General features: G+C 34.7%; 1 long non-coding RNA gene across 2 annotated transcripts in view; it reads right to left on the bottom strand.

The window, feature by feature from the left end:
• LOC127561972 (uncharacterized) overlaps positions 1-15,800 on the bottom strand; it is a 43,900-nt gene extending 28,100 nt beyond the window's left edge. The window contains exons 1-3 of one of the 2 annotated variants that reach the window (XR_007953581.1): positions 15,537-15,800; positions 13,422-13,496; positions 12,757-12,852 (exon numbers count right to left, since the gene is read on the bottom strand). This is a non-coding gene — a long non-coding RNA (uncharacterized LOC127561972). Of the gene's footprint in view, positions 1-12,756; positions 12,853-13,421; positions 13,497-15,536 lie in introns of those variants that run through there. The other variant, XR_007953582.1, reaches the window with a different exon arrangement.
• Positions 15,801-20,785: the final 4,985 nt, after the last annotated feature.

The following is a 20,785-nucleotide window of genomic DNA, read 5'->3' as shown; positions in this document are numbered from 1 at the left end:
TAACTTATTGCTCATGAATAGGCTATCAATATAATAAATTGCTAATATTTCCTCCACTTAGAAATCAGATTATCTAATCTAATATCCTGGTTTATATCCTATTAATTGTTTATCTTTTATACATAAAAATCTGTATTTAAGGTTCAATGCCTAGGTGAGGAGGAATTCTAATCCCAATTTGTTATGCGATTGACATGTTCCACTTAACAAATCAGTATACTCAGAAGCTTAAACTTTTCATTCCTCTATTATTTCAGATTCTCTCCTCTGCTCCCCAACATACACACACACACACACACACACACACACACACACACACTCACACACACACACATTCACACAAATGCACATGCACACACACACACACACACACACACACACACACACACAAAGTTTTTGGTAAGCAAGCCAGATTAAAAAAAAAAAAAAACTGTCCTTTGGGAAAGCATATTAGCTCCAGGAAGCGTTTGCCCCAAAAGTAGATCCATCCTCACCACCACACTACTAAAGAAAGTTTATCTCTGCACTTCTGAACATGGTTTGCTCCTACTCTGCCAGGGAAGAAAACTACCTTTAGATCCCTTGGATTCAGATAATAGCAAAATAATAAAGAGATAACCCCTTTTCAGGGAATTATGGATTTAAGTAATAGTAAAACATCAAAGTATTCCTCCTAGATAATTTTTTGTCGAGATCATGGGAAGACCATGTTATTAAATTTATACCCTCTAATGGAAATTCTTATTGACCTGGAACTTCTCATATAGGAGTCAAGAGAGGTAACTAAAAGATAGAACTCTTAAATTATGCTAATATATATAAATGGATCCCAAAAATGGCCTGAAAAAAAGAACTTTTCATTTTTAAAAGTTTTGGAAAATTGTTACACTAAATTTTTCTGTCTTATTATTTTGTCTGTGTTTTCATATCTTTGTAAAATGCTCAGAAAAAAAATTTGTGTTGTGTTTATTGTTATTTGTAAATTCTTCTACCTTAAGGAAAAGGTAGAAAATTATAGGAAATTTTTAAGGTAAAAATAGAGCCAGTCATAAAGACTACCATAAAAAGCTGCAGCCAAAGATTTTATCATGCTAGGGAAGATTAATGAAGTTTCATTCTTGAAGCAATTCTCTGATCTTTCTGTAATCTGATGCTAAACTCTTTGTCCCAGTAAATAGGACTAATTCCCATTATAGACATTCAGTAGAAGAATAGGGTATGAAAAGGCAAAAATGGTCTTTGGCTTTAGAGAGACAAAGTGCAAAAAAAAAAAAAACTACTACAACAAAAATATGTACCAACAAGATATACACAGGATAAATGAGATAATCCACAGAGTGAAGGCACTAGCATTAAAGATGATCTGGAAATGCTTCTTGGAGAAGATAGGACTGGGGCTGGAATTTGAAGGAATTGGGAAGCCAAAAAGCAGGAATAAAGAAGGAAATAATTATACATGTGGAGGTTTTGAAGGACTCTGAATGGCAAACAAAATTTTCTAATTGATCCCAAGGTGACTGGGAGCTACTGGATTTTATTGAGTAGGCTAAGAAAAGAAGAATGGTGATATAATCAGACATTTGTTTTAGGAGAGATGCTACAGACTTGTAATAGTTCAGATGTGAGATGTTGAAAGCTTACACCAGGGTGATGTCAGTGTCAGAGGAGAGAAGAGGGTATATGTGAGAGGCATAATGAAAGTAAGATTAAAACACACTAGGTTTACTGACACAGAACAAATGGTAATAATTTTGTGAAGGTCTTCGAGTTTGGAACATTAAATTTTATCCATTAAGCCACAGAGACACTGAAGTATATGAGTAGTAGAATATTGTTATAATGACAGATTAGTGATAATAAGAACTGATTTTATATGCTTTGAGGTTTGCAAAACAAATAGGTAGAAAGGGATGAAACCCATATCACATGTGAGAGGATAGATAGGCTCTCAGGGGATATCTCATAGTCCATGCATTTGAGCTCCCCAGGCAATTTCTTGGGCATATTTGAGTGATCTTTCATTTCCCTTGCTTTTTGAAAGTGATAGGCAGAAGGAGGGAGAAGGATGCAGTGTAAATTAAAAAGAAATAGAAACATTTATCTTGTTCTCTTGCTTTGATTCTCTCATTTAACAAGAAGTCCTCCCTTTCTACTTTCAAAGAAGAAAAGAGAAGAGGTAATACTCTTCCTCCCCCCAACACTAACAGCATGGTTAACTACTCCTTCGTGGCAGCTGAAGAAGGCAGCAAGGTAGCCATACTCTGGCCCTTTGACTCATCTTCTGATTTGTTTTTTGCATGCTGATAGGTGAATAAACAGTCATTCTGTGATGAGACTTTTGAAATTAGGCCCTGTGCTTTGAAAGTTCCTGCTTTCCTAAAATGGTATGGGAAAGGTCTTATTTTCCTTTGTTATACTTATTCTTGGAGAAGAAATTATCACTCATTGAGAGGAGAATGAGCCTAATCTCTGACATAATTTCTCAAAAGATAGAACTGGAGGTAATATTCTGGAGAGTATAGGGGCAAAATGAAATGTAAAATACTTATTTAAGAGTCCCATAATCTATATCATGTCTTGATGTTTTAAAAGTATTAACCTATTGGTGGATAAGAATAATGGTTGTGAGTTATTGCTTCTTGTTTATGGGTTTGTTTGTTTTTTCCTGTCATTGAGCTCTTATAGATCTCATATGTTTTGAGCCTATTTGGGGGATAAAGGTAAAAAGTAGCTGCCCTATATCTGTTCTGCATTGTATGTTAAGTTATTTTCTATTCCATGCTTTTTGAGGAGACTTTAGACATGAATAAAAAAACCTAAGCTTCAAATAATTGATTTTCCTTAGAACTCCAGGATTGGGGTACCAAAAAAAACCAAAGAGTAGTTTTTAGTTTACATAATCTTCTATTTATTTTTTTTACTTAATAGTATTTTATTTTTCCAATTGCATTAAAAGGTAATTTTCAACATTCATTTTTGTAAGATTTTGAATTCAAAATGTTTCTTTCTTCCTTCCTTCCATCCCCAAGAAAGAAAAAAATATATAATATAGGTAACACACATACAATCATTTTAAACATATTTCCATATTAGTCATGTTATAAAAGAAAAATCAGAATAGGGAAAAACCATTAGGAAGAAAAAAAGAGAAAATAGTATATTTTAGGGTGCATTCTGTCTCCATAATTCTTTCCCTAGATGTGGAAGTTGGCTATATTTAGAGCTAGAAGTCAATGAGTGTTTTTTATTTAAATTATAGGTAGAAATTTAGTAAAAAGATAGGCTGTAATGTTCTTCTCTAAAATATAATATTCTCTGAGAGCAGGTTTCTTGGGGGGGGGCTTCTGGGAGCAGCCTTAGTTTCAATTCAGTGTAATAATCACCTCAAGTGCAACCAGGTGTTAAAGTCCAAATCCTTTATTGTCTCTGTCAAAATCTTATCTTCTTCATTTGGGGCTCAGCTAGTTTTCTGGAGGCCTTCCGGATCTTGCCCCTAGTCCTTTGCCTCTGCCAACTTCTGTCTCTAGCTTCCTCCAAAGGTCTCCAAATCCAAAGGTTTGTACTTCTGCCTCCAGCCAGCACAAAGGTGGAAAATGGAATGACTGTCTCCTCTGAGAGTGGGCTTGTCCTTTCTGACTTCTGAATATCCAGGACTGGATCCTAGTTGAAGTTGCTAGTTTATATATGCTCTCTTAAAGGTGTGAATCTTGTAGAACTCTAATAAGTACTAATTACATTAGTGAACTAGAGAACTGTTAAGTAGCATGCTAAATTAGATAACTAACTTAGCACCTTTTGACAATCCTAACATCTCCCACTTTGTTTTGATTTTAGAACATAGGTGATCATGACCTCCCTGACTTCTCAAGGAAGTGAGAACCACAAAAAAGAAGTTGATCATGTCTTCCCTGATTGCTCAAAAAAAGAATGAAAACACCATAATAAGAGGTGATCATGCCCTCCCTGACATCTCATGAAGGGAGATGAAAACACCAAAGGAAATGGGAAATCAAATCAGATTGGCGGGTTTCTGAAGAGGCTCACTTTTAAAACAGGTATACATAAATCCATCAATATGGGAGGTATTACACATAAATACATGTTATAGTAACATAACACAGGCTAGTAGTAATGTAACAAATAATATGAATCAATATAAAGAATTATCCATGTCCATAAGTCCTAGAAATAGTCCAAAAGGAATCTATGTCCATTACTCATGTTCCAGGATCCAATAATTCCTGCAAGTTTTGAAGTCCTGCAATAGTGTCATCAACAATTTTTCATCTCAAGGAATCCAATGATTCCTGCTGATTTTCAAGTCTGCAACATTCTCATCTTATGTTAGGGAATCCAATGATTCCTACAGATTTTGTTCTTAGGTCTTCTCCTTTGTTTCCAGACTTTTCTCTTTTTCTGTCTGTCTCTGATGGACAAGGCAAATACGGCTCATTGGCACCCATCTGATTCCTTCTCCATCTGTAAAAATACAAGCAAACCCTCTTCCCCAAGCAGTTAACCTATCTAGTCCCTTCTATTTACCACTTTTGGGATTTCTCCTCATCACCTGGCAATTATATTGAAGCTGTTTGCACTGGACACTGCCCTGTTGGTTTAAAAAGCCTGTATTCTCCCCAATTGTAATCCCTTTCTGCCATCTGATTGCTTTTCTTTTTTGCTGGTAGATCACATCAGAGTCCTAAACTTCTCTGGGTGTAACCTCAGCTGCCATCATACCCCACCTGTCTTTTGTATGATATCTTGGAGATGGGCCCCAACTCTCATTTCCCTGGGTCAATCTACATTCTGAGGCCCAATGGAAGCCCATGTGGAATTTTGGACTTAGGGTTTTGGGTTTTATTCTCTCACCCTGTCTTCTCACTCTACCTCTGTATCTGCACTGGGCTCTCAGATGTCCAATTTTTCCACACTGAAAACATCAACGACTCTCTCTAGAAGTTCCTTGCCAAGAGGGACCCTGTCTTCCCATGTTCATCATAGTCTGGGTATAATAAGCACTTGTGCCCATTGTGGCACAGTGTCTTATAATTGCTTCTAAAGGAGCATCTTTGTGTAGTTCCCATATAATTCTTCTGCAAATCTCTTTGGCATTTTCCTTAACTACTTGTCTTATCATAATTTTTGCAGCTGCATTTTCTCCAATGGTTCTTGTGACACCTGTTTACAAATGTCCCACAAAATCTGCAAAGGGATCATTGGGACCTTGCTCTATTTTTGTGAAGACTTCCCCTCCATCTTTCTCTGGGAGGGAATCCCAAGCTTTTATAGCAGCATTTGTAATCTGCTCATACATATTATGGGATAATTAGTCTGTGCTGAATTCTCTGTATATTGACCTTCACCTGATAGTTGATCAAAAGTGACTTGCATATTAATTCTTGTTTGTTTATTGCATTGGGCTTGAATTCTACATAATTCATGATATTCCAAAAGCCACAACAAGTTTTGTCCAGGTTCTAAACGTGTCCTTGCTATGGATTTCCAATCATTAGGCGTTAGGATTTCCTAAGTCATATTATCTAGAACATCTTAACATAAGATGATGTAGCTCCCATAAAGAGTGCAACCTTTTTTCAAATCCTTATTTTTTTTCCAAATCAAAGGGAGTGTATCTTCTCCTTTTTTGACCTAAAAAGGCAAGCTCTTCAATCACAGGGTATGCATTTATTTTAAAATTAGATACATCCTGTCCTTCATTTTTTGCTTTAACCAGTGCTTTTTCTAATCTTGTCATAGGCTGCTTCATAGGTGGTTCTGTTTGTGTCACCACCTCTCCTCCTCCTCCTTCTCCCTCTACCCAGGGTTAATTGAGGGAGGAAAGTCAGGGGATGTGGAATAACCTAAGTTCTCCTACTGTGAAGTATCAGATTCAAAATTGTACTTAACTCCATTTTTATCTGATTTTTCATCCTTTTTACCTAGTTTAGTTAACACTTCCCCCTCCTACTCTTTCTTCTTTTTCCTTATTCTAACACTTATATAATTCCTTAAAGCCAGTTGTATTAAATTATATATACTAAGTGTGTCTTTGGAAATTGAGTCAGGTCCATTTTCATTATAGAATTGACATAGGTGCTCTCCTACTAATTTCCACCCATTTGGATCCAATTCTTTTTCCTTAGAGAACCAAGGAGGTGTGTATTGTACAGTTTTTAAAAGATCAATGATCTGCTCCCAGGTTACAATTAAACCTTGATTTTTTATCAGTCTGACCAAGCTTTCGACACATTTTCCTTGAAGAGGAAAATAAGGCTGTTTTCAAAACATCTGTCCCATTTTAGATGAAATACTATTTTAGCCCTTTAACAAAGTTTCCTTGTTGTACTCACCCTAATTTCTGCGTTGAGGAGACTTTTCCACTGAAATCAGGATCGTGTCTGCCCCATGTTGGGCGCCAAAATGTAATATTCTCCTCTAAAATGTAAAGTTCTCTGGGAGCAGGTTTCTTGGGGGGGGGGGATTTTGGAGGCAGCCTTAGTTTCAGTTCAAAGTAATCACCCCAAATGCAGCCAGGAATTAAAGTCCAATTCCTTTATTGTGTCCTTTATCATGTCCTTCCTTGGGCCCGGTTAGCTTTCTTAGAGGCCTATCTCTCTCCTTGGTTCCAAGAGCTCCTGCTGCTAGTCCTTTGACTCTACCAGCTTCTGCCTCTAGCTTCCTCCGAATGTCTTCAGCCAGCACAAAGGTGGAGGATGGAATGACTCTGTCTCCTCCTCTGAGAGTGGGCTTGTCCTTTCTGACTTCTGAATGTCCCAGACTGAATTCTGGTTGAGGCTCCTAGCTTATATATGCTCTCTTAAAGTTATGAATCTTGTAGAACCCTTATAAGTGCTAAGTACATTAGTGAACTAGAGAACTGTTAAGTATCATGCTAAATTAGATAACTGATTTAAATCAGCACCTTGTAAGCATCCTAACAATAGGCTAAGGAAAAGAGGTTTATCTTAATAAAGCAAGATAAAATAGGTATTATCAATGAGAATTTTATTTTTAAATATTTTAAATAATCAATATCCAGAGCAAAAACTGATAAACAATATCTACAACATAAAGTGGAATATAAGAAAATCTCTGTATAAGTAGATTACATTCAAGCTTAAAAAGATATTCATCCCCAGGAATGTTTAGTAGGGATTTTGAAAAAGAATAAAGAAGAGAAAAGTAAGTACACACAAGCACAAAGATTAATGATGCTGACATACAAATGTTTGTAGAACTCAATGTGAGGTTTTGGGTTTTGGTATTTTTAGTGAGACAAGAGCTAGAAGAGATCTCAGACATTATGTTATACAACCTCCTCATTTTAGAGAATAGAAAATTGAAGCTCAAATTTGGAACTATCCCCAAAGGGCTATCAAATTGTGCATACCCTGTGATCCAGCAGTATTTCCAATGGGCCTATATCCCAAAGAGATCTTAAAGAAGGGAAAGGATCACACATGTGCAAAATTGTTCGTGGTAGCCCTTTTTGAAGTTACAAGAAACTGAGTGGATGCCCATCAGTTGGAGAATTGCTGAATAAGTTATAGCATATGAATGTTATAGAATATTATTGTTCTAAATGATCAGCAGGATGATTTCAGACAGGCCTGGAGAGACTTACATGAACTGATACTAAATGAAGTGAGCAGAACCAGGAGATTATTGTACAATGATCAATTCTGATGGATATGGCTCTCTTCAACAATGAGATAATTCAGGCCAGTTCCAATGATCCTATGATGAAGAAAGCTGTTTGCACCCAGAGAGAGGCCTGAGGGAACTGAGTGTGAACCTAAACATAATATTTTCATTTTTTTTTTTTTTGCTGTTGTTTGCTTGCCCTTTGTTTTCTTTATCATTTTCTTTCTTTTTGATCTGGTATTTCTTGTGCAGCACAATAATTGTGGAAATATATATAGAAGAAATGAACATGTTTAGCTAGAGGAGGGAGTTGAGGGAAGGGGGGATTTAGAACACAAGGTTTTGCAAGGGTGAATGTTGAAAATTATTCATGCATATGTTTTGAAAATAAAAAACTTTAATTTAAAAAAAGCTGTCCGAAAACTGAAGCTAGATAATGAATTTCCCATCATTGCCAGTATTCAGGAGGAAACTGAGTGATTGCTTGTTAGGGTTGTTGTAAAGGAATTTTTAGTTAGGTAGAGTCTGGACTAGTTGACCTCCAACTGTGAACTTTGATGGGCTTTATGACTAGAGGTTTTGGAAGATTAGTGAGAGACTGCAACCCTTGCTTCTTCCTTCAGTTTTGGGTTCTGGCTTTATATTGAACAACTACTGTGCTCAATTACTTAATAAATGCTTGTTGATCAATTTCCAACTGAAAAAAAAAGAATATTTCCCTCAACACTGGAATGAATTACTATGTTACTTATTACCCACTACAAAAAGATTTTCTCTTAAAAGGAAAAGAGTTATGATGACAGATGAAATTTATTGTATTTTATTAAATATATACTATATACTTTTGTATAAATTTAATGAAATATATTTATATAATTATTTTCTTATATTCCATTTTATGCTTTATTATCTTTAAAAATGAAATGGTCATTGATAATACATATTTCATATTGCTATATTATAACATAACTCTTCTCATCCCATTCTTTATCCCATCCTTTTACTGAAATGCTACTTTTAATTAAAATTTCTTTTAAATTTAGCTTATACAATAAATTGGGAAAACATTTTTATATTCAAAGGTTCTGATAAAGGCCTCATTTCCAAAATATAGAGAGAAATATATAGAGAATCAAATTTATAAGAAATCAAGCCATTCTCTAAGTGATAAATGATTAAAGAATATGAACAAACAATTTTCAGATGAAGAAATTGAAACTATTTCTAGTCATTTGAAAAGGTGCTCCAAATCATTATTGAACAGAGAAATGCAAATTAAGACAACTCTGAGATACCAAGACATACCTCTTAGATTGGCTAAGATGACAGGAAAAGAAGGGAATGTGGGAAAACTGGAACAGTGATATATTGTTGGTGGAATTGTGAATGAATCCAATCATTCTGGAAAGCAATTTGGAACTATGCTCAAAAAGGTATCAAACAGTGCATATCCTTTGTCCCAGCAGTGTTTCTACTAGGCTTATATCCCAATGAGATTTTAAAGAAGGGAAAGGGACCCACATGTGCAAAAATGTTTGTGGCAGTCCTATTTATAATGACTAGAAACTGGAAATTGAATGTATGCCTATCAATTGGAGAATAGTTGAATAAATTGTGGTATATTAATGATATGGAATTTTATTGTTCTGTAAGAAATGATCAGCAGATACCAATCAGACTCCCCCGAACTATTTTAATGACCTAAATTCATCTGGAAGAACAAAAGGTCAAGATTTTCAAGGGAATTAATGAAAAAAAAATTAAATGAAGGTGGCCTAGTTGTACCAGATCTAAAACTATATTATAAAGCAACAGTCATCAAAACCCATTTGATATTGGCTAAGAAATAGACTAGTTGATCAGTAGAAGAGATAAGGTTCACAGGACAAAATAGTCAATAATTATAATAACCTAGTGTTTGACAAACCCAAAAAACAGCTTTTGGGATAAGAATTCACTGTTGTACAAAAACTGCTGGGAAAATTGGAAATTATTATGGCAGAAACTAGGCTTTGACTCACATTTAGCACTGTATACCAAGATAAGGTCAAAATGGGTTCATGATCTAGATATAAAGAATGAGATTATAAATAAATTAGAAGAACATAGGATAGTTTACTTCTTAGACCTGTGGAAGAGGAAGGAATTTGTGACCAAAGAAGAACTAGAGTTCATTATTTATCACAAAGTAGAAAATTTTGATTATATCAACTTTAAAAATTTTTGTACAAACAAAAACTAATACAGACAAGATTAGAAGGGAAACAATAAACTTGGAAAACATTTTTATAGTCAAAATTTCTGATAAAGGCCTCATTTCCAAAATATATAGAGAATTGACTCTAATTTATAAGAAATCAAGCCATTCTCCAATTGATAAATTGTCAAAGGATATGAACAAACAATTTTCAGGTGAAAAAATTGAAACTATTTGTAGTTATATGAAAAGGTCCACCAAATCACTATTTATCAGAAAAATTCAAATTAAGACAACTCTGGGATACCAAGACCTCTCAGATTGCCTAGGATGACAAGAAAAGATAATGCTGATTATTGGGGGAGATGTGGGAAAACTGGGACACTGATACATTGTGGGTGGAATTGTGAATGAATCCAACCATTTTGGAGAGCAATTTGGGACTATGTTCAAAAAGCTATCAAACTGTGCATACTCTTTGATCCAGCAGTGTTACTACTGGGTTTATATCCCAAAGAGATATTAAAGAAAGATAAAGGACCTGTATGTGCCAAAATGTTTGTGGCAACCCTTTTTGTAGTGGCTAGAAACTGGAAAATGAATAGATACCCATCAGTTGGAGAATGGCTAAGTAAGTTGTGGTATATGAATATCATGAAATATTATAGTTTGGTAAGAAATGACCAGCAGGATGATTTCAGAACTGATGAGCAGAACCAGGAGATCATTATACACTTCAGCAATAATACTATATGATGATCAATTATGATGGACATGGCTTTCTTCAACAATGACATGAACCAAATCAGTTCCATTTGTTCAATAATGAAGAGAACCAGCTACACTCAGTGAAAAAACTATGGGAAATGAGTGTGAACCACAACATAGCATTTCCACTCCTTCTGTTTTTGTCTGCTAGCATTTTTTATTTTCTTCTCAGGTTATTTTTACCTTATTTCTAAATTCTATTTTTCTTGTGCAGCAAAATAACTCTCTATATATGTATACATATATTGTGTTTAACATATACTTTAACGTATTTAATATGTATTGGTCTTCCTGCCATCTTGGGATGGGGGGGGGGAAAGAAAGGGAAAATTTGGAACAGAAGGTTTTGCAAGGGTCAATGCTAAAAAAAATACCCATGCAAATGTCTTGTAAATAAAATGCTATAATAAAAAAAAAGAGAGAAAAGAAAAAGAAAAAAAAAGAAAAAAGAAATGACCAGCAGGATGATTTCAGAGAGGCTTGGAGAAAGTTATATGAATTGATGCTAAGTGAAATGAGCAGAACCAGGAGAGCATTATATATTGCAACAAGAAGATTATATAATGATCAACTCTGATGGATGTGGCTCTCTTCAACAATAAGAAGATTCAAACCAGTTCCAATTGTTCAGTAATGAAGAGAATCAGCTACACCCAGAGAGAGAAATATGGCAAATGAATGTGGACCACAACATAGTATTTCTACTCTTTCTGTTATTGTTTGCTTGCATTTTTGTTTTCCTTCTCAAGTTTTTTTCCTAGAGTTTTTGTGCAGGAAGATAACTGTATAAATATTTATACATATATTGGATTTAACATATTTAACATGTATTGGACTACCTGCCATCTAGGGGAAGGTGGTGGGGGGAAGGAAGGAAAAAGCTGGAACACAAGGTTTTGCAAGGGTCATGTTGAAAAATTACCCATGTATATGTTTTGTAAATAAAAAAGTTTTTAAATAAAAAATTTAAAATAAAATAAAGTTGGCTTATATTTAACATCTTGAATGTATATGAGATGTAAGATTCTATTATTTGTCACATTTTGAGTTTGAGTTGGGGAAAATTCAATAAAATAGAATGTTAAAGGACATTTATGAAAATGCTTCCTTGGAAACATTTATTCTGATGATTTCTCTTTTTTGAAGTTTAATAGTTCTTTATTTTTCCAAATACATGAAAAGACAGTTTTTAACATTCATCTTCACAAAATCTCATGTTCCAAATTTTTCTCCCTTTCCTCCCTGTCTTCCCCAAGACAGCAGGCAATCTAATATGGGTTAAGCATGTGCAATTTTTAAAAACATACTTTCATATTAGTATGCTGCATAAAAAAATCAGATCAAAAGGGGAAAAAAGCATGCGAAAGAAAAAAAAACAAGCAATAACACAAGCAGCAACAACAAAAAGGTGAAAATACTATGCTTTGATCTGCCTTCAGTCTCCATAGTTGTCTCTCTCGATGCAGATGGTACTTTCCATCATTTCTACTGGAATTGCCTTGAATCACCTCATTGTTGAAAAAAGCCAAACCCAGCACAATTGATCATTATATCATCTTTTGTTACTGGATATAATATTCTCTTGGTTTTTCTCACTTAACTCAGCATCAGTTCATGTAAGTCTTGCTAGGCTTTTCTGAAATCAGTCTGCTTATCATTTCTTATAGAACAATAATATTCCATTACATTAATATATCACAACTTATTTAGTAATCCCCCAACTGATGGGCATCCACTCAAATTTCCAGTTCCTTTCTACTATAAAAAGGCTATTACAAACATTTTTGCACATGTGGATCATTTTCCTTTTACTATGATCTCTTTGAGATATAGACCCGGTAGAGACTCTAATACATCAAAGGGCATGAACAGTTTGAGAGCCCTTTGGACATAAGAACTGGAATTTTAACTCAATTCTTTGTCTCCAAGTTTAGTGTTCTTTTTGAAACTAAAGAGAACACTGGGAATGTTCCCAAAAGTCAATGAAATAGAGAAGTCAAAGACTCATGTTTTTATGTTGGTGGAATAAATAATTAGCTAATTAACAGGACACTTGCTCTTTGCTATCTAATCAATTCAGCTATAGCTGCTGTCAAATTGTTTGCATGTAGATAGTATTACTCCCTAAAATTCACCTTATCACCTAGGGGAACCATTACAAGAGTCAGCAAAAGATAGTGAAGGTGATTGTGGCTGTTGTTGGTGCTGTTGTTGGTGCTTTAATTGTCAGTTGCTAGTTGAAGCTATGAGTAGAGATCACAACAAATCCTCATGACCAAAACTGAGTTTCTATATAGAAAGTCATATATACATATAGAAAGTTCACTTGAACTACAGAGCAATCTTAAAAGGTAAACTGTGCCAATATGAAAAAGGAAAGTCCAAATCACTCCCCTCCATTTTAGCCTCTGTAATTTAAACTAGGAAAGATCATATCTTGTCACTTCTAGGACCTAAACTAAATCATCCTGTAATGATGAATTGTATTCAGATACACCATTTTGATCATGCTCCAGGGATTTTCTATAAATTTTCAGTCAAGTTGAAAAGTCATTGATTTCTAAAAATTAGAGCAAGTATAATTTCTAAGCACATCCCAGAGCAGGAACTGCCTAAGGGGAATGAGAAGAATGCAGCCTTGGCCAGCTCTCTTTTTTCCCTTATGAACCTTAGCCCACGGAGGACCTTTGAAACTTCAAAGGATTTAGGGACATTAGACCTTTCATCTTTTTATCAGCATCTTTGTAGTATGATTATATCAGCTTATAAAAGTGCTTGAATTGAAAGCAGGAAAAACTATAAACAGACTTACCATGAAATGAATGTAAACTGTTTGCATTTTTGTTTTTCTTCCTGGATTATTTCTATCTTCTGAATCCAATTTTCCCTGTGCAACAAGAGAACTGTTTGGTTCTGCACACATATATTGTATCTAGAATATGCTGTGACATATTTAACATGTATAGGACTGCTTGCCATCTGGGGGAGGGGATGGAGGGAGGGAGGGCAAAAATCAGAACAGAAGTGAATGTAAGGGATAATGTTGTAAAAAAATTACCCTGGCATGGGTTCTGTCAATAAAAAGTTATTAAAAAAAAAAGAAAGAAAGAAAGGAAAAAAAAAGACTTACCATGCTTATAGTTAATTTTATAAATACCCCACAGATGGAAGTAAATTATTTCTTACATTTAGGAACTATGATTCACTCCATTACTACATGTATTCACCAAATCTCAATCTATTTTTCCTTATATTTTGAATGTGCATGTGGGTGAAGATGTGAAATTCAAGAGTGAGGAGGATCTTGAATTCCTTTATTCTGCCACCTTAATAAATAACATTTTTAAAAAGTTATTTGAGGCTGACTAAAATGGTTCTCAGCTTATAATATTTGGGGGCAGAACACTGGTGGGGGCTTATGCTGATGACATGTGAGTGTATCACTTCTCCCTCCTCATAGAAACAAACATTTAAGTACCAGAAACCATACTAAGTACTTTATAAAAATTATATCATTTGATCATCTAGCAACAATTCTAAAAGAAAGATATGATTACCAACATTTTATAGTTGAGAAAACAGAGGCAAAGTGACTTTCCTAGGGTCACATAGCTACTAAGTGTCTGAGTCAAATTTGAACTCAGATTTCCTGGCTTCAGGTCTAGTACTCTATCCACTGTTCCATTTACCTGCCTCAATAAGGATATGATGTCAAAAAAAACTTTGTTACCTATGTTGTCAGTAGGAATGGGAGCTGGAATAAGAATACTAATAGTTTGCATTTTACAGATGCTGAGCTTCAATTTAGTAACTTGTTAAAGGAGACATTGTTAGTAAGGAGAACAGTTTGGACACAAATTCAAATCTTCTAATTCTAAGACCAGTGTTCTTCCTATATTTTCATACTGCCTGACACCCTATTATTACAATGAAGACACTGAATAGCAAGAGAGGAACAGAATCCTCCTTTTACTTGATTATGAAAAAGATGAGAGATGAATTTGTGATTTCATTGGTATTGGGAACTCACAAATGAAGAAACCCCTATTTCCTATGCAAGTTGGCAACTTCTCTGCAAATCAGAATCTTAAAAAGTTGACTACAACACACTGACTTACCAGGATCACAGATACAGGAATTTAAACTACACAAGAGCGGTGGTCAGAGAAAGGTCTTGAACCCAGGTTTTCCTAACCTGCTTTCTATCCACTCTGTAACATTGCCTCTATCTGATTATAAAGCAGAGAGAAATTCATTTTAAACAGGTTCAAGATTTAATTGCCACAAACAGTCAGCAGGAGTTGAAATAGGAAATAACCAATGAAAACAAAGAGAGAAAACTTGTGGAGAATATGGTAATGTTCTATCATTGCATCATAGTAGATGTGTCCTAATTAGGAATAATTCTAGGAGTGTGTAACACATGCCATGCAAATCTAGAACAGATGCATTAACCATAGGAGCTTCAATTTGAAATTTGACTCTCTACACTCCAATTCAATGGGAACAAATTTTAGCATTTCACTTTGGAGATGAAAGCAGACCTGGAGAAACATCACAGAGCCAGAAGCAGAGCTATTTCTAATAAGCTAGACTACTTATCACCCAGCAAATATTCCAGGGCCTGGGGATAAAAATAGCTGGGAAGCAAAATAGAAAACCACTTTAAAATAAGAAAGGGATCACATATAAAGATGTGTTATGGCAATATACTTGAAATGAGTTCAGCATCATAGACATTATTGCAATCAGGAAATGGAAGTACAAGGGAGTAATGGTGGAATACTTAAGTAACACAAGAAGTCCTTTTTAAGTGGTGGTTTCTTTATTCTTTGAGCAAGAGATTCAGAGATTTTTGAAAAGCTGTTTTACTTCCTTCCTCCCTTCCTTTATTCTCTCTTTCCTTCTTTCCTTGCTGTATACATACCTTCTTTTCTCCTTCCATTCTTCATTTCCATTTTTTTCTTCCCTCATTTCTTTTTTCTGTTCTCTCTTTCCTTTTTTTTTCTTTCTTCTCCCAAACTAAATTAGAAATGACTGGAAAGTAACATCTTACATCTTCCTCCTGTAGAATCACTCAGAAAAATTAGGCAGGCTAGGAAATGAATGTTTTTTTCTAAAATCTTTAATATATTAATAGAAAAAAAACAGATACAAGAAGAAAGAACCAAAGGAAAAGGGAATCACCAAGTGGAGAGTCTAACAACTATAAAAAATCTTTGATTATGAATATCACTTGTCAAAGATGTTTGTAATAGAATTTTCCAATCTACAATATAATTTCTAAAGTAAAGGTCATCATCTAAAGGAATTATTTCTTCCATTTGTTCCTGGACTGGACATCCTCCATAACTATTACAACATCTCGGACAAGCAATATTTATACTCAAAGAATTTTCATTAAACATACCTGTTAATGTCTTTCGAAGATCATGCATGATTTAAAATATGCTTGTTGAATAATACTGCTTGTTGGATGATAACCTTCAAGACTTAATTTGGTTCCATTGAGGTCAACAAATGCAATGGTTTTTTTTTTTTTTTTGCACTTTAAAAGTTTCTTTCTCCTTAAAATTGATACATTTCAGAAACTGACTTTTCCCTCCTCTCATTCTCTCCTGTTCTCAGTGCTTCCCTCCTGAGCCACAAAAAGTCATAGTACTCTAAGTTTCCAGAAAGATGTAATTATTCAGGGGAAAGAAGGTAGAAATTTCACTTGTCTGCTATATTTTATATTTGTGGTTGTCATGTTATTTTCTATCATGCCCAATTCTTTATGACCTCATTTGGGGTTTTCTTGACAAAGTTACTGGAGTGGTTTGCCATTTCCTTCTCCAACTCATTTTGTAGATGAAGAAACTAAGATAAGAAGGATGAAGTAACTTTCCACACAGCTAGTAAGTGTCTGAGGCCAGATTTGAACTTGTAAAATGAGTCTTCAAGACTCCAGACCCAGAACTCTACCCACTGTGCCACCCAGCTGCCTTTATATTTTGGATTGAGAAATACTAAATTTATGGATTTCTGGGGGAGGGAAGTGGGGGGAGGAAACAATATACATATGTGCACACAAAAGCAAAATACATGTGTATGAACATATATATACATACATATATGCATGTGTATGTAGACTGACATAAAGATAGATAAAATCAGCCTATGAAATGTTTGATTTGGATTTAAAATGGTTATTTTAATTCCAAAGTGAAACCTAAACAATCTAGTTTCATTTGGATTTCGTTAAATTCTTTTCTTTCCTACTTGTTACTAAAATCAATGTCATTTCCTAAAAGGAGCACTGGTTCAAGACAGAGGACATGTCCCTTCTTCCCCTTACTACCCATGTGACCTTGGTCAAGCCATTTAACTTGTCTAAGTTTCTATTTTATAGTCAATTCAAAGATTGAATGAAATGACATCAGAGGTCTCTTTCAGCTCTAGATTTATAATCCTATGACTTGGAGTTAGGAGACTTGATTTGAAAGCTGTTCCTGATAGCAGTCATTGCTGCATTACTTTGTAATTGTAATGAAGACTATTTATCATTTTTCATATGAGCCCAGATACCTCCAGATAGGAGCTATATGATCCCCCCCAAAAAAAACCCAAAAAACAAAAAAACAAAAAACAGATTCTCATGGTATGTAGACCAGAAAGACTGTGGTGTAAATGATTTTACTACCATGCTGCTGAGAATCTTACGGTTTAAAGTCTGTCACCTCCCTGATTCAGTGAAGACTGAATCTCTAAACCTACTAAGCAAAATTGAATGTCTGGCTTGGGAAGCCTACCTCTCAAGAAACAACAACAATGAAACAAAAACAGTTTCAGTGAAAATGCATTGGGGATTACTTCCCAAGTCTGTTTCTCATTCTCTCTCCACAAAATAGCTAAACTTAAAAATTATTAAGTCTGATCTCAAAGGGCAAATCCTCCTAGCTTCATTAGAAAGAACAATAACAGAATAGTTACAGCATTTTTAGTACAATATCATCTTGGAGATGTACTTCCCTTGCTCTGTAGGAGGAAAAACATATGCTGCAGCCCACACCTCATGCCCAATTAATGGTTTAGGCTGCTTAGTTCTGCACGGGTGCTTGATCTGTAGGGAAAAGCATGTCACATGAGAGAATAATTCCAGCCATCACACATTAGAGGGGGACATAATTACTCACCAAGAATATCAGAAAGCAGGGCTGAATCACAGGTGTCTCCAGAGAAAAATAGTGTCCATTCTCTTCTAAATTGTCATAATTCTTCTTAGGATGCTAAGAAATTATTAATGTTGTTGCCAAATGGATTAAATTTTTTTTTGCAAATTGTTTTCTTAAGGGAGCATATGGATAGCTGGTGGTAGGATTTTATGACAACAATTAGAGTCTTGTGCTCTCTCTGCCCACTTCCTGCCATCCCTCTCCTCCATAGTACCTAAGTCAAAAATTATGACTTGCCCTACCTCCTGTACTACTGAGAATATATGGATCTCCAAGTTATTTCTTTTATATTCTTCTTTTCTTCCTTCCTCTTGAGTATACAGTGATTTGAGAAATATGGAAAGGAACAAGTAATATAATCTTGTTGTTCAGTCATGTTTGACTCTTCAGGACCCCACTGGGGTTTTCTTGGCAAAGATAATGTAGTGATTTGCCATTTTCTCTTCTAGTTTATTTTACACATGAGGAATTGAGACAGAGTTAAATGACTTGGCTAAGATCACATAGTTACAAAATAAATTTAATTGCATGAAAATGAATCTTTCTGGCCTTCCCAGTAAGATTTGGAACTGTCACCAAACCCGGTCTTCTAGACACTGTGCCACCTAGCTGCCTATACAGATAATGTATTTCTACATGCCTTTCCTTGTATCCCTAGGATTAAATTGCTCATTTCCTAAAGGGCTTGAAGAGATTTTATAATGGTTTGTTAACTGTCCCAATTACCTTATAGAACATCCAATCTAGTCCATGATGAATTTCTAGTGACTGGTGTCTAACTTTCTTGACATAAATGATTCAAATGTTCTTTTTTGTTTGTTTTATCCCCATTCTCTTGGCTTACAATCCTTACCTAAAGAACTTGGGGAAATATATGCAAGGTACTTCCTTTTTTTAATAACTTTTTATTGATAGAACCCATGCCAGTGTAATTTTTTACAACATTATCCCTTGCATTCACTTCTGTTCTGATTTTTCCCCTCCTTTCCTCCACCCCCTCCCCCAGATGGCAAGCAGTCCTTTAAATGTTAAAGAGGTTACAGTATATCCTGGATACAATATATGTGTGCAGAATCGAACAGTTCTCTTGTTGCACAGGGAGAATTGGATTCAGAAGGTATAAATAACCCAGGAAGAAAAACAAAAATGCAAGCAGGTTATATTTATTTCCCAGTGTTCTTTCTTTGGGTGTAGCTGCTTCTGTCCATCCTTGATCAATTGAAACTGAATTAGAACTCTTTATCGAAAAGATCCATTTCCATCAGAATACAGAATCCTCTTAAATAGAGGAATTGCATTGAAAATGAAACATAAATGATTATTAGTCCCAACATTTGATATTTAAACACTCATGGGTCAAAATTGTAACTTTCTAGTGTTACAACCACAAACATGAAGATTCTGGGCAGAACACCATCATAACAAATCTTCACTCATCCAGTCAAAAGGAAGAGAGAAACTCTATTTCCTCTTCTCTCTATTTCTGTGTTCTCTTCGTTGTCCCCATCTCTGCTCTTCTTCATCCCTCCAGACAAGAGAATTTTTAATCCTTTCAAATATAATTAGGTTGATCCTTGGATGACTGACACACAATTCATCAATGAATACATATTCATAGCTTTTCTAGTATGATGCTATATAAATATTTGTACTGCTTCCAGATTTTGAGTTCTGTTAACATAGCCTCTGAAAAACCAAACTCGTCCACAATGAGGCATTAAAGCAGGAATTTAGTGCAAAGGGATAAAAGTAACTAACCAATATTCCAAAGAAATTTCTCATGCATAAACATATTGTGGAGAATATAGGGTACTGTAGATAATCTGTTAATGATGTGAGTGACATGAATCTAAAGTTACTAGTGAGAATTATATTCAGATCATCACCACTAGGGATGTCCTACAAAGAGTTCAAATAACTAATTTTTTTTGTATTTTCTTTTCTTTTGTATTTATTGTGTTCCCCCCCTTTCGTCTAAGTTAGTTGTATACATGGTTCATCCTCATTACATCAATAGTTCCTTGAGAGCAGATTCTATGTCCTATATTGTAACCTCAACTTTTAGCATTAGTGTTTTGAACATAGTGGGTGCTTAATGTTTGATATATAAAGCGAAAACGAGATGTAATAAAAATGGTATCTGTGTTAGGTTAGAAGTTTACATAAAGTCAACATTTTTATTTGTTACAGAGATTATTCAGGACAAGAAAATTAAGGAATTTTACAAATTTGCACTGAAAGTCTATGGAATGCCACAAACATAAAATTCAAATCAACAATCAAAACTTAAAACAAAAACCAAAGCCTCAAAACAAAAATCAAATTTGCATAAAATTCATTTTAAAAATTTATAAAATATAAATAAAATTATATAGAAAATATAAAATTCAAAACATATTATCCTTTCTACAATGCTCTTTAGAATGTCCATGAAAGCATTTGGGGAAGAAAGTTAAAGAAAAAAATTTGCAGGGGGGGAGGATCCTAGTTGCAAGTAACCATACATTAGTTATAGACTGAGTTCCACATGTCCAATCAATTCCACTTTATCCATCTATTCCGTATTCCTAGGAGATTAATTCATTGTAACATGGGGAAATAGGAAAATGAAGAGATCTAATGAAAAACCAATGTTCAAGGCTAGGTTCTTTCATTTAATAGCTTTGTGATCTTAAGTAGAGCCATAACTAGGACAGTATAACTTAGACTCTGCTGTGCTATAGAAGAAAGAAAGCTATTAGTTATGGGGTAATGTTTCTGCTTATAGAGCTCTTTCAGCTGTATAAAAACAAAAGAATCAGAATGTATGGCAAGGTTAGCAATGGAATAATATTGATACAAGAGAGTGATAAGCACAACTAGATAAATGATGGAACAGCTAGGAGTGGATAACATGCTGGGCCTAGAGTCAGGAACACTTGGGTTCAAATCCAATCTTAGAAACTAGCTATGTGACCCTGAG

Source organism: Antechinus flavipes, chromosome 4 (genome assembly GCF_016432865.1).
Source record: "Antechinus flavipes isolate AdamAnt ecotype Samford, QLD, Australia chromosome 4, AdamAnt_v2, whole genome shotgun sequence".
NCBI lineage: Eukaryota > Metazoa > Chordata > Mammalia > Dasyuromorphia > Dasyuridae > Antechinus > Antechinus flavipes.
This window is presented reverse-complemented; position numbering and strand designations above follow the sequence as displayed.